We start from the raw sequence: 12,582 nt of genomic DNA on the forward strand, positions 1-12,582 counted from the left end.
GCTTTGAGCAAACAGTTGTCCTAAATGAAAATTCATCCCCTGCTAAATATAACCAGGTTGCATGACAGCACATATGTGTTGATTTCAGAGAGGTTTCTGAGGCATGAGGGAGATCATAAATAGGCCTTAACATCTAAGAAAATTAGACAGAAAACACAGATTCGCTTTCCGTTACACTTTTGTTTAGAATTCAGCTCAGTATCTGCTCTTCCTTAAATGTCCGGGCACAGAGCTTAAATATTAGCACAGCCTCCTTCAAAGGAAATGGTTCCTTTTATTTCAGTGTCATACTCAAGTTAATGGTAAAACATTATTTGCAACATGAGAGTTTTTAACTTCTGCGAACTGTTAACCTGGCTGGGGTGCTGTAAACTCCTGTGTTTGTTCTGCGCGATGTCAGGCAGCCACCAGCAGTGTCAGGTTAATCATCTTGGGTGCAAACAAACACCCAGACAATGGGAATGGTGAACTACACAAAACCAAAGACAGAACTTTCCTAAGCATGGACCAGGCAGATGAGACCAGGATAGCTGGGCTGTGGTGGGGCCATACCATCTTCATGCACTGCTGACCCGAGAGCAGAGCTTGCCCACAGGTTGCAGGCTTTATCTCCAGGACTTACATCGAGCAGAAGCAGAGTTGCAGGAAAATTATTATGACAGTGGGACTGAAAGTGGCATTTTATCTCTCTCCAAATAACAGTGAGTTCATGCTAAATTGCCTGGGTGCATGCTCTGGTGTCTAAGCACTGAAAGCCGAAACCCTGGGTGCAATATTCTGTGGCTCCAGCGTGAGCTCTGCCAGACGCAGATGGGATGCGCCACCGTCCCCCTGCCAACGGCAGGACATGCCCTGAGGAAATGGGAGCAGAGCTGCGAAGGTGCTGGGAACAGAAGGAAGCTGCTGGCAGGTCTCTAGCAATACAATGACATAAAGCAGTCAGGTCTATGCTCTGCGGTGCAGTTCCTTTCCTGTTCCTTTACCCTGTTTGGCACTTGGGCCCTGTGCCCACAGCCAGAGGCATTTCCACAGGAAAGTCCTGCAGTGCTCAGCTCTTGGGGCTGCTGCCAGCTGAGCGCTGGCCCTGGGAAGCCAGTGGTCCCTGGCGAGAGCAGGGATCCACTCCACCCACGTCCTGACCATCACCCAGCAGAGCAAACCTCCAGCCATGGCTGCTCTACCTGTAGGCTGCATGGCTGTAGGAATACTAACCTACTTCTGTTAAAGTTGTTTGATTTTATTCTGAAAGCAAACAAGAGGATAAGAGTAATTTCAAGAGCAAATGCAGTACATTGATTTTGTATCTGTGATTTACCCTAAATATAATAAATAGTTTGAAAATGGGAAGCTTTGTGAAATCTTTGCCATCTACAACTTAGCGAGTTTGCAGGGCAAACACCAATCAAGTAAATAGTGGTATTTAATAAATGTTAATTTAAAATAACATCACTGACCTTATCACTGTATATATCTCTCTACTCAAAGTTGAAATGCATTTAGCTTAGTGTTGCCAAACATTATTTGTACCTGATAAAACACCCTCTCATCCATTTAGGTTACACATAAAGGCTTATAAAGCTCTCTCACAGTCAGTGTCAAGAAGGAGGGACTGTAACTTTGTCTCTCTTACAGACTGCAGGTCCCATTTAAAATTCTTTTTTCTAAGAATCTCAGAATTTAAGCCATTATTCTCAAGAAAGTTGGTTTGTTTACCAATTATTAAATAAATTAAGTAGAAGACATAACTTTTCCTTTTGATTTTTGGCAACTTGATTTTTTCTTAATGTAGTGTATACACAACTAACCTGTCTTTTGTATTTTCCCCAGGATGGAAGTTGTCAGCAGTGGTACTCAGGGGCTCCTAAGTGTTACACACCATGCTCAGATGACCCCTCTGGATGCTCTGCACAAAAGACTTTCTGTATTTTAAGAGCACTGTCTGGAAAGTTTTGGTTTTACATGAGAATATTACAAAACTAGAGGGGTAAGGCTGAAAGCAAGTGCTTTGTTGTCTTGGAGATTTTCCTGTGTGTTTGGCCCAGCTCTCATGTGTCTGGAAGAACTTGCAGTTTCTTCAGGTGCCAGAGACCATGGCCAAAACTGTTGGCACTAGGGGTGTATGAGGAGGCCAGAGAGGCAGCAAGATTAAGAATAAAATACTAATACTAATACTAACACTAATACTAATACTAATGCTAATAATAATACATGGAGCCTGCTGGTGCCATACATCATGTCCTGCATGATCTATCCCCTGGTTTCCCCTGGACTAAACACAGGAAAATGATGATTATGGTGATGGACTACTCAAACTGTGCAAATTTTTTTCCTTTTACATGATGTGCTACAGGTGATGTTTCTGGGTTTTAATATATGAATTTCTGGCTAAGTTTCTTGGAGTAACAGGGTGGTTTTGTTCTGGTGTGGTTTTTTTTTTTTTTTTGGTTTTTTTTTTTTTTTTTTAACATACAAAATTATTTGAAAGTATTTACCTCTGTGTATAAACTACTTTTTTTCCCCTTCATTTCCTTCATCAGTTCAAAGTTTTACCTGCCAGAGGAGCACAAATACCTGAGCTTACTATTATAATTGCTAAAACCCACAGAAAATGGTGCATCTTGGAGGATGTAGCTGAACTAACAATCTAATTCCATGCAGAAGTATCTTTAGATTATGCACAAATAGAGCAGAAAATTAAGCTGTGGTAGGAGGAAAACACTACTATTTGGGAATCTGTCCGACATGGCTGAGTGGATGCCTCAGCATGCCCAAAGGAATGTCTCTGTTAGGGAGACAATGTTTTCTACTCAAAGCTCCTGAATAGTCAGATTTTAAAATTTAATTGAATTTCATTTCTTAAGGAAAAGTCCAAGTCACACAAGGACCCACTAGAAAAAAGCTGAAATTGTTTTGATGGGAAAAAAGTCAGAATACCACAGATAAATCAGATTGCACAGAAATCATGTTGAATGTAATTGATTCCAGACTTTCCTAGAAATGTCCAGTTACTAATGAGAAAATCTGGCCAGTCTACCTTTAGGATACTCAAACTTTAAATTCTCTGTAAATGGGTAAGGGATATTTACTCAATGCACTTCATCCCTTAATCAAGACATAACGCTCTTGGTGAAGAAACATGTCTAAGTCTAAAGGGAGTGGTCTCCATCTCCTTAGGTTTCCTCATGAAGAAAGGAAAAAGGAAAAAGAATTTACTCCTCCCCTGGGTCAAAATCTCAGTTTACCCCAAGAAAACATATATGCCTTCCATGCAATGTAATTACAAGTCAGCTGAGAAACTTGGAATGAAGGAAAGCAGATCCATACACTGGCAAATTCACGTAGTCCCTCAGCTTTAAGGGATGCCAACAAATCCATTACTACAATAGTATTTACCACTGAGAGAGTCCCACTTCAGGATTTACAGGCTTAATATAAAGAACTTAAACTGGAAAGGAAAAAAGTTCCCCTCCCATTCACTATTTCCAATGGAAAAGGATTTTTCCCAAGTGAAAAGTAAATTGCTGAGAAAATGCAATTGAAATGATTAAAATTGCTGAAGGTTTTCCCCTTAATTTTGTTCCCGTCCTTCTTCCCCCCAAATTCCCACGATAGTCAATGTCAGAAGATTTCGCTTACTCTTGAATTCCTCCTCCCAAATCATAAATATTTATCACGTGAATGGGGTTCTTACAAGTCTCTCACATTTGTGAAAGAAAGCAGTTTGCTGCAGGATTTGACCTTGAAAATCTTCCCTAGTCTCATTGACAGGAGCCAATGCTATTTTTCCTTTTTAATAGCCTTGGAAATTTGTGCCAGACAGACAGAACAGCCAGACAGACCACACGCAGATTATTAAAAACAGTTAAGGGTGTGTGATTTTGGTATAGGGACATAATGGCCACTACATTATGGGCAAATGGGAGGTGGTAGGGCAGAGGGGGGTTGTTCATTAATGAACATAAATAATGAAAGGGCATTGGAACATGGTTCATTCAACACTAAAAGCCAACTTCTCCAGTTAGAAAATGGAATCAATCATCTGGAGTAATGGAAGAATTAGAAAACTGTCAATCTTTATGTTTTGGATTCCTAAACAACCATTAGACTTGGATGTCAGGAAAGAAACATTACGCTACTGCCTAAAAAGTAAGAGATTGTGTGAACTTTACTATCTTTTCTACAAAACCTTGTACTGAAATAACTGAAGTACCGATAGTCCCCTCATCCGCTCAGGTTTCTGCCAGAAACACACATCGTATGCTGGACACTTTAACACTGAAGAAGCAACAAAGCCCAAAGCAGAGAACAGACCAAGAGGCAAAAGGCAATGCTGCTTTAGTCAGCTCTGCTGGGAGAAGAAGAGGGAGGTATTTTTTTTTCCTGCATCCATGCTTCCCTCTTCCATATCTTCTGTTGGATCTGTAAGAGTGCCCAGTCACAGGGCTTGCAGAACCCAGCTCACATCCAGACCTCGAGGCAGGTATAGGAAGGGCAGAACTTGCACTCCTTGGGCACAGTTACCTTGAAATTGCTCCTTTGACTACCACTGTTTTTTTGGGTTTTTTTTAAGTCCCAAAGTCAACACGTAAATTGATGACTTGGAGGGCAGCCAGACAAGTCTTGCTCTTTTTGAGGTGAAGAAACAGTTTTTGACAATTTTGATGAGTGTTGGATTATCGGGGGTGAATCTGAATATCATGTTAAATTAATGCTAGCCAGTGCACAGCCCCTATTTCAAGCTATCAAGGGAGGGGGTTTAGAGAAGCCTTCCTGAGAGGCTATCAGACCAGCAAAGAGCATGCACAGGTACCTCAGGATATGCATTGATGCTTGTGGCACAGAACAAATCCCAGGGTCCCTAGGACTGCTGCAGCCCACTGAATTTATCAACAAAGAAAAGTGCCCTGTGGGACAGAGGATCTTCTGGTCCTATAGCCAAGGGAACTGACCTGCTCAGAAAATCCACCACCTGACCCTTCTTTCCCAGTGTCTCCCCTCCTGCCCCTCTATCTTTCCATAGGTGTTTTGATAAAAATAAGGGGGGAAGAAGATGTTTTTATTAGAAGTTTCCTTGGTTTTCCAGGGCTGTATGGTGAAACTCAGAGATGCTTTTGCCAGGTTTTCTCCTTCATCTCAATTCTCTGATACACAATAGAGTTCCATTCTGGTGGCAGGAACTGATTACTCATTGCATCTCTGGCAAAAGAATATTTCAGTTGGAAAATGGTTTTTGGAAAACTCACTCGTTTTCCATGGCCTTAAAAAGACCATTGACTGAAAAGGCCTCTCTCCATTTGAAATCCTAGTTTAATGTCAGGAGCTTTGACTGAATTCAGCAGCACCTCAGTATCACTGAAGGAGGGGAAAGTTTCTCAAAGATGAATTTAGGGTCCTTATCTCTTCTTCTATTTGCCTTTCTCAGCCTATCACATCATCTCAATTACATCCAGCCAACTAACCTGAACACAAAGTGCTAAATCATATCAGCAGCTACCTGTGCATTAAAGTCCTATCCTAGGGAGGAAAAAAAAAGAAACGAAGAGAAGAAAGAAGGGGCCTTCAATTTCCTTCAGGATTAAAAAAAAAAAAAAAAAAAAAAAGCTTGTATCACAAAGCAAAAGGAATATTTTCCATCAGCACAATGAAATATTTATTAATAGCAGACACTAAATAATCCAGTACAGACTTGTTCACCAGAGTGCAGATTTTAGCAGGAGTCTCTGAGAACCAAAGCCCATTTAATTGTAATGAATAATAGCACAGATTTCCTATATTTGGGGTCCTATTTTGAAAAAAGTGTTAGGAAGTAAACATGGGTATTCCCAAACTGTGAATATTTAGTTAAATTTTATTCTGATGTTTCTTGTTCTAAATATTACTCTATGTATTATTAAATTGCAACCAATTTTCATAAGGATGAATTTTTTTGTTTGCAGAAATTTCTGCTTTCTTCCACCTGAAGCTAAATCCACTACACATGGAGACAACTAGAGGCAATATATTCTTGAAAAGGAACGTAAAATCTGAGCCAAAGTATATATCGGATGAAAACCAGAAATGCTACTTTCATTTGAGTGTAATACACCCATAATGGCTTCAGCCAAATTAAGATTTTTACCAAATGTCTTACTAGTATTAAAAGTTCATGAGTATAAATTTGTTTAGTAGAGAACATGCTACTGACTGAGCATTTTTACTTTATTTACACCTCATGTCTGACCAGAAATAAGCAAAAAGCCCCATATGCCAAATGCAGAGCATACGGGACAGAGAAAGAGGGACCTGGAGAGGAGAAACCAAGTGCTCTCTCTCCACACACGGGTCACTGCACTGGGATGGGAAGCCCTTACCAAACTTCTGCATGGCATCAAGTTGCCCATCAACACTGGGTAGTGGAGGTGAGGCAAGAACACCTGTGCAAGGTGGAAACCTGTGCCCTGCACTAAAACACCAACTTCCCCTCATGGCACTTAAAACTCTCACACTCTATCTTTCCCTTGAGACTGGACACTGCTGGGGCCAGCTAGTCCTTCCTGTGCTTTTTTATGAGGCCCTAAAAACATGATCAGGACCTCATAAGAGCTTCATCTGTGCTTGTCTACTCTGTGGAGATGAGGGGTGGTCATGTAGCAGCAGCATAATTAGCGGAGACAGAGAGAGGAGACCTCCAGTAGCTGAATCCTCTGTGGGGAACAGAGGGGATACTTTTAAACTTACATAACAAAAGGATCATCTACAGTGAGCATTAAGTGATGGAGACAACAGAGGTGTGGTGTAGAAGTACAGAGGAATAATAAACATCAACACCATTTCACAAAGGGATAGTCAGCTACGCACACTCTTGGTCCCAGAACAATTCCAACAATAGTGCAGGCACAGTGGAAATACCATTTATTTCTCTAGAAAATGTTTTTCTAATACTGAGTTTACATAGAGAAGGGAGAAAAAGATAACACGTGTGCCTATAGCTGCAGTTTCCCCATGCCTGGGTTACTGGGTACATATTGATGCTGCCAAGTGGTCAAGTCTTTGCCACTGTTTGCACAGCACTGTGCATGGCAGGGCTTGCAGTGTTTTGTGATTTATTTTCTTACAAAAGTGGCACTGTTCAATGGGTACCAAGTGACGGTGGCAAAACTCTTTAACCACTCTACTGCTGGGTTGTGCTAGAAGCAGAAGGCTAGACCAGACTCACAGGCACCTTACAATTGTCCTGTCTATTTTAATGTGCCGTACACAGAGCTGCAAATCAGCCTGACAGCACAGAGAAACCTCTGATTATACAGCAACTTCACTTTCTGTCCTTTTTAAGTGCAACATTTTCAATTCTCGCACATGTGCATGCTCATTTGGGAAGCATCTGACTAGTTCTGGCATCAGATTTGGACACCTTAATGTGTGCATCTTCCTCACAGTCTCATAGCACTGAATAACACATGAAGTCACATTTGTCTAGAGGTCTGCTCTGTTCAGCCTGGGCGGGTAAAGAGGCAGGTATTTATTTACGCTGCAGCCACAGGGGTGAGATCCTGACTGCAAGCTGAGTCACAGGTTTCAGTGCAAGCCCTCGGAGAGCACGGCACGGCTGATCAAAGGCGATGCTGGACCTTGCCTTGCAGCCTTGTAGAGGTCAGCACGGCTGGGGGCAGCCAGAGCAGCTGCCCTTTGCTAGCACTTCTCACCTGCTGTCTGCACAGCAGTTGTATTTAGAACAATAAATCACAATGCCTGTGTGATATTTGTTAGCAAATACCAACTTTCAATAGCAAGTGCTAGTGATAAGCACAAATTCATTTGACAAACCGTGTCCTGTCATAGAAAAAAATCCAAAATCTTCCTGCAGAGGAAAACCATCCTTTAATGCTAAAGAGTTAAGGGTTAGGCCTGCAGAGCCTTCTCTCTCCCTGACAGTGATATTATCTGCAAGTGATTACGGAAGTAAAGTGATAGCTAGGTTATTCCTAGAACACAGAATAGATTTTGAATGGAAAATTCCGGCATTTTCTTATATAAACAAGTACAAAATGCATTTATAGGATAGGTTTGGGTGTTTTCAGCTTGCAAAAGGGTTTTAAATTTTTTTCCTTGCCACATGAACTGCCAACTAAGCTGAGAAACAGAAATCCTAAATAAAAGTTTAAAGGCAACCACCAACTGTTTAGAAACAGAAAAGGAAACTCTACTAGGAAATCAGTCCTTTTAAGACAGGGTTCCAGTAAGATGTCAGGGATAGGTCACTTGGTCCTACTATTCCTGTGGAATAACCACATTTTATGTTTTCAGAGTGAAATATATGAGGTTGGACAGCCACGAGGGTTAGTATGGGACTCAGATTTTAACACAAAGGGTAATCTGGCCTGGTGCAGTCTGGTCACTGCTGCAGTGCATCTGAAGGTTAGGTTTTATGTTTATTAGCATCATCCAGATGGCGTTTTATGTCCTTAATAACTCTGTCCCTGACTAAGCCATGAACCTACTGTTTGACAAACACTGTAGGAAATACCCATCAGCAGAAAAGCCATTTTGTAACAAGGGGTAGAGCAGGTACATTCAAGACGCCTACAATTTACTTCTGTGTACCTGTCACCTTTTGGTGTGTACACTTAACATAGGGAAGGGCTTTAAGCAGCTGTCCTTAAGCTGAGGGGTCTGGACAAAGGAGTTCAGTACCCTTGCAGATGCCTGGCAGCCCTGCGGCTCTTCCCAGTGAGCACTGGGAAGCTGAGCAGTGCACTGCTTACACCCTGGCCCATCAGCAGAGGTATCTCCAACATCTTGCCCTGACACTGGATACCTAGCAAAACATACAGGTTCTCCTGTATTTTGGTGAAAATTAGTCCCACTTCTAATTAGCAGGACTTGTGACTCTGGGAAAAACTATTTTTGTTTCTAATAATTTAAAGAAAAGGAACATTTAGCATTTATTTTAGCCCATAGGACATCTCAACAACCCAGGAGTTTCTTTCAGCACCTGAGCTGCACAAATTTTTCCACTTCCAATATAAACTGAAAAAATGCTTGATTTCTTCCTGGGTGCAAAACACGTGGTCAAGATGCTCCTCCCAAATGAGCAGAAGTTGCTGCACTTTTGTGGAGAGCAAAGGCCTGAGTGCAGCTCGCAGGAGGAGCTGCGGTGGGCAGGGCAGCCCACCGAGTGCAGCCCCTGCACAGCTCCCTCTCCGTGCCAGCCTTTGCCCATCCGTGGTGGTTTGTACAGCCCTGGGATTCCACATCCAGCATCCTTGTGCACAAATGCCTCTGTGACATTTCCAACCTGAGCTGTGGCCAGCGAGCGTGTACAATCAAACAGATGGGCTAAAAGATAATGAGTTTACACAATCCAAGAGGTGCTGCATACCTGCCCTGCTGGTTTACTGAACTAATTGAAGTTAAACTGGTTCAGCCTCACGATTCAGACAAGACCCGAATGAATGTTAGCAGCACTTTTGGTGTTTCATGACACAATTTACTTCAAATTAAAGCAACTGGAAAAAACCTTGTGCTCAGGGAAGTATGTATGTATCGCTGTTGAAGCAGACACTGGCAGTAGTGACATCAGCATGTTTTTTTAAGCATACGTTCGTCTTTTGCAGGGATATTTTGAGACCCTAAAAATGTCACTACAGAACTGTCCCAGTTTTTGATTTTGAAAATGTCACCTGTGTCATCATTGGAACTGGGCTGTTATTTCCAGAACTAACCATTTGGGGAACAGTTTACGTGAAACTGAAACCTTAGCACCAGCTCTGCAGTGAAAGAGAGAAGGCAAAAGTGCTGGCACTCACACTGGCGCTGGAGTCATCCAGGAATTGGCTGGCTTACCTCAGGCCAGCCTTTCACTTGCCAGAATTCAGAAACTCACATTTCTTTTCAAATTTGCTATTTTCTTTAGGCATTCATTTTAAACGTGACCAGCTGTTCACAGAACAGAGATCTGGAGCTATATTCTATATTTTTAGAGCAGGCATCTTTCCTGTTAAACAGAAAGATGAAAAAACTCCAAATTAGATTATGGTTAGGAGGAACAGAAGAAAATTCACAAGTGCAAAGCTGCTGCTGTTAACCCAAAAGGCTTGCAACAAAGATGCAGAGAGAGTTTCCTGATAACTCACAATGGTTTACCTGAAATGGGAGCAGAAAAGAAAAACAAGGCAACCATACAACACACAAATAACTCATTGGAAGCCCCAGCATCTGGTGTCCTGATCTGCAGAAGATACCAAAAGGGATCCTGGTACAGGATTCTGCTCATCCCTTGGGCCTGCATCAATACTGACACCACTGTCTCAGGGGCTAGATCAAGAATCTCACCAAGCTGCAGACTCACTTGGCCAAAAAATCCTGCTTTTGACAGAGTGCGTCACTCAGCTGCTCCACAGCGAACATACTGGTGCTGTCACAGTGGCTGGGACTGGGAAGGCAGTACTGGGATGGACAGTAGGACTGGCACTCTTGGCAACAAGTGACAGCAAATGTGCAGCCTGGGTAAGATTCCCACACATTTCCAATAGCACTGGAAACAACAAAGCCTGAGCTCACGGGGCAGCGGGCTGTGAGCTCATAGCCAAGGGCTGCAGGCAGCTGGGCCATACAGCACGCCATCTCCAGGCATGCTCACCTTCTAAAGCTGCTAACAGGCATGTTCATGCCACATCCTTTCCCTCTGTCAAAACTCACAGAACCTTTCTGCTCTAAACAACCAAATATATTCCTAAAACTTACTGGAAATTAATCATCCCTGAGACCTTTACTGCTTCAACCAATTTGGTTGAGGACAATGGAAAGTTTCCATTGCCTTTGAATCTGGTAAAAAATGCACAAAACAATATTACTGGACAATCCCATATTCTTTACAAATAATCCAACGGAAGAACTGAAACAACAGAGAAGAAAATAAAAAAGCAACTTCAAGCTAAAGGAAAATGTATTTGAAGATCATCCCTGGGGCACTGTCTCCAAAATGCTTTTGTCTTTAGTGGTCACTTCCCACAAGAGGTCCCCAGCCCCTTTGGAGGAATTTTTAAAGAAATTTGTGGGAAAAGGTCCACATCCTAACCCCCAAATAGTGAAATATTAGCTTATTCCTATAACCCATCTTCAAGATATCATGTATAATTGTTCATGTTGTTCCTAATTCTCACCAAGTTAACCAAAATTTTAAAATGTTACATTTTCATAAAGTCCCGTGTTTATCAGGTTATTAATATTTGGCCAGTGTTAAGTATTTCCATTTTAGAGAAGATTTTGTTTTTTCAACGTGGCCATATTTCTGAAACTAATTACTTAAATTTGTCACAAGGTTAAGTTGGAAAGTTTCACTCATCCTTTCTGTGCTCTCAGGATTTATAAATTCAGATAAAATGCTCTGTGGGAAACTTTACCCCCAATTAAATTAATCCCTCCTCAGTGGAGGTTAGACCCTTCCCTGTTCTGCTCCAGTGAATTGCAGCATCAGGACAACTCAGAGGAGATGCTTTAAAAGAATCCACCCAGCCCTGCTCCCTTCTCACCAGCCCTTGGCCAGCAGCATGAGTAGGTCACTGCCAGCACACAGAAAACTTGTTCCACCTCCCACTTGAATCCAAGGGCCCCCGTAAATACAATATATAAAATCCCTCCCCCTTTTTAACAGGAAATCAAAGAACTCCTTCAAAGACACTTTCCTTCAAGAAGGAAGAACCCCAAAACTTCAAGGTTGTATTTCAAGGCTCCTCCAACTCTTGGGTGTAGAAGAACATTGGAGATGAAGGTAAAAGGTCTCTCATGCAAGTGGATCCCAATTGTTTCCCTGTGTGATTCAGAAGAGATGGCCACTTGCAACACTGAGGGAGTTTCACTCAACGTGTACTACTCTCAGTCCAATGAATAATCCTGTGATCAGACAGAATATGGTTACTTTACATTTGCAGTTTTAGAGATGAAAGGGTATGAAACACTCTTGGCTTGTTATTAACCAATGCCTTGTTATCCCCTTTCTTTTGAATTCAGTCGGTGCCATTTGTAGAAAAGCCATTTGTCCCCAGGAACCATTTCTTTTCAGATTACCTCTGCTTCCCAGCAATTTCTGTTTTCAGAGTAATGAAGACCAGTGCGGTTCTCTTCTACACCATTTCACTACATTTACATTTTCTAAAATAATTGATCATATCTCTGTAATTTTATACTTTTATTCTAAAACATAGGATGCATACAGTCTCTACTCAGCATGGCGAGTGAATTATGGCTTATTTGGGATTTTAAGTACAAAGATTATAAAAGTGTTGGTTAAAGTGCTGCCAAGTGAACTAAATTTAGTGTTCATGGTATCTGGCTAAATATATGTTTTTTAAGTAATAAGAAGGAGTTGTTATTGAAACTGCAATCATCTTTCACAATAAATACTGTTTTACTTGAAGGCTTCTATACAGTAAAGTTATATCAGTACTTGGGTATGGTGTACTTGTAATTAACACAAATGTAGGGAAAACACTAATGTTTCTTAAACTACATTTCTTTTGTTTATGGTATGCAAAGGAGAATTTGGTGTGCCACATGTATTGAGGGCTGATAAAGGCATGGCTGAGTATTGCACAAAGATGTCTA

The 12,582-nt window shown here is 41.6% G+C and overlaps 1 long non-coding RNA gene across 1 annotated transcript; it reads right to left on the minus strand.

Moving 5' to 3' along the window:
- Positions 1–9,933: 9,933 nt before the first annotated feature.
- On the minus strand, positions 9,934–10,484 carry LOC128810285 (uncharacterized). Its single transcript, XR_008437994.1, has 2 exons — positions 10,123–10,484; positions 9,934–9,973 (listed from the first exon to the last, which is right to left on the minus strand). It is a non-coding gene; the product is annotated as an uncharacterized LOC128810285 (long non-coding RNA).
- Between the last annotated feature and the right edge of the window lie 2,098 nt (positions 10,485–12,582).

The sequence above is a fragment of the Vidua macroura genome, chromosome 7 (assembly GCF_024509145.1).
Source record: "Vidua macroura isolate BioBank_ID:100142 chromosome 7, ASM2450914v1, whole genome shotgun sequence".
NCBI lineage: Eukaryota > Metazoa > Chordata > Aves > Passeriformes > Viduidae > Vidua > Vidua macroura.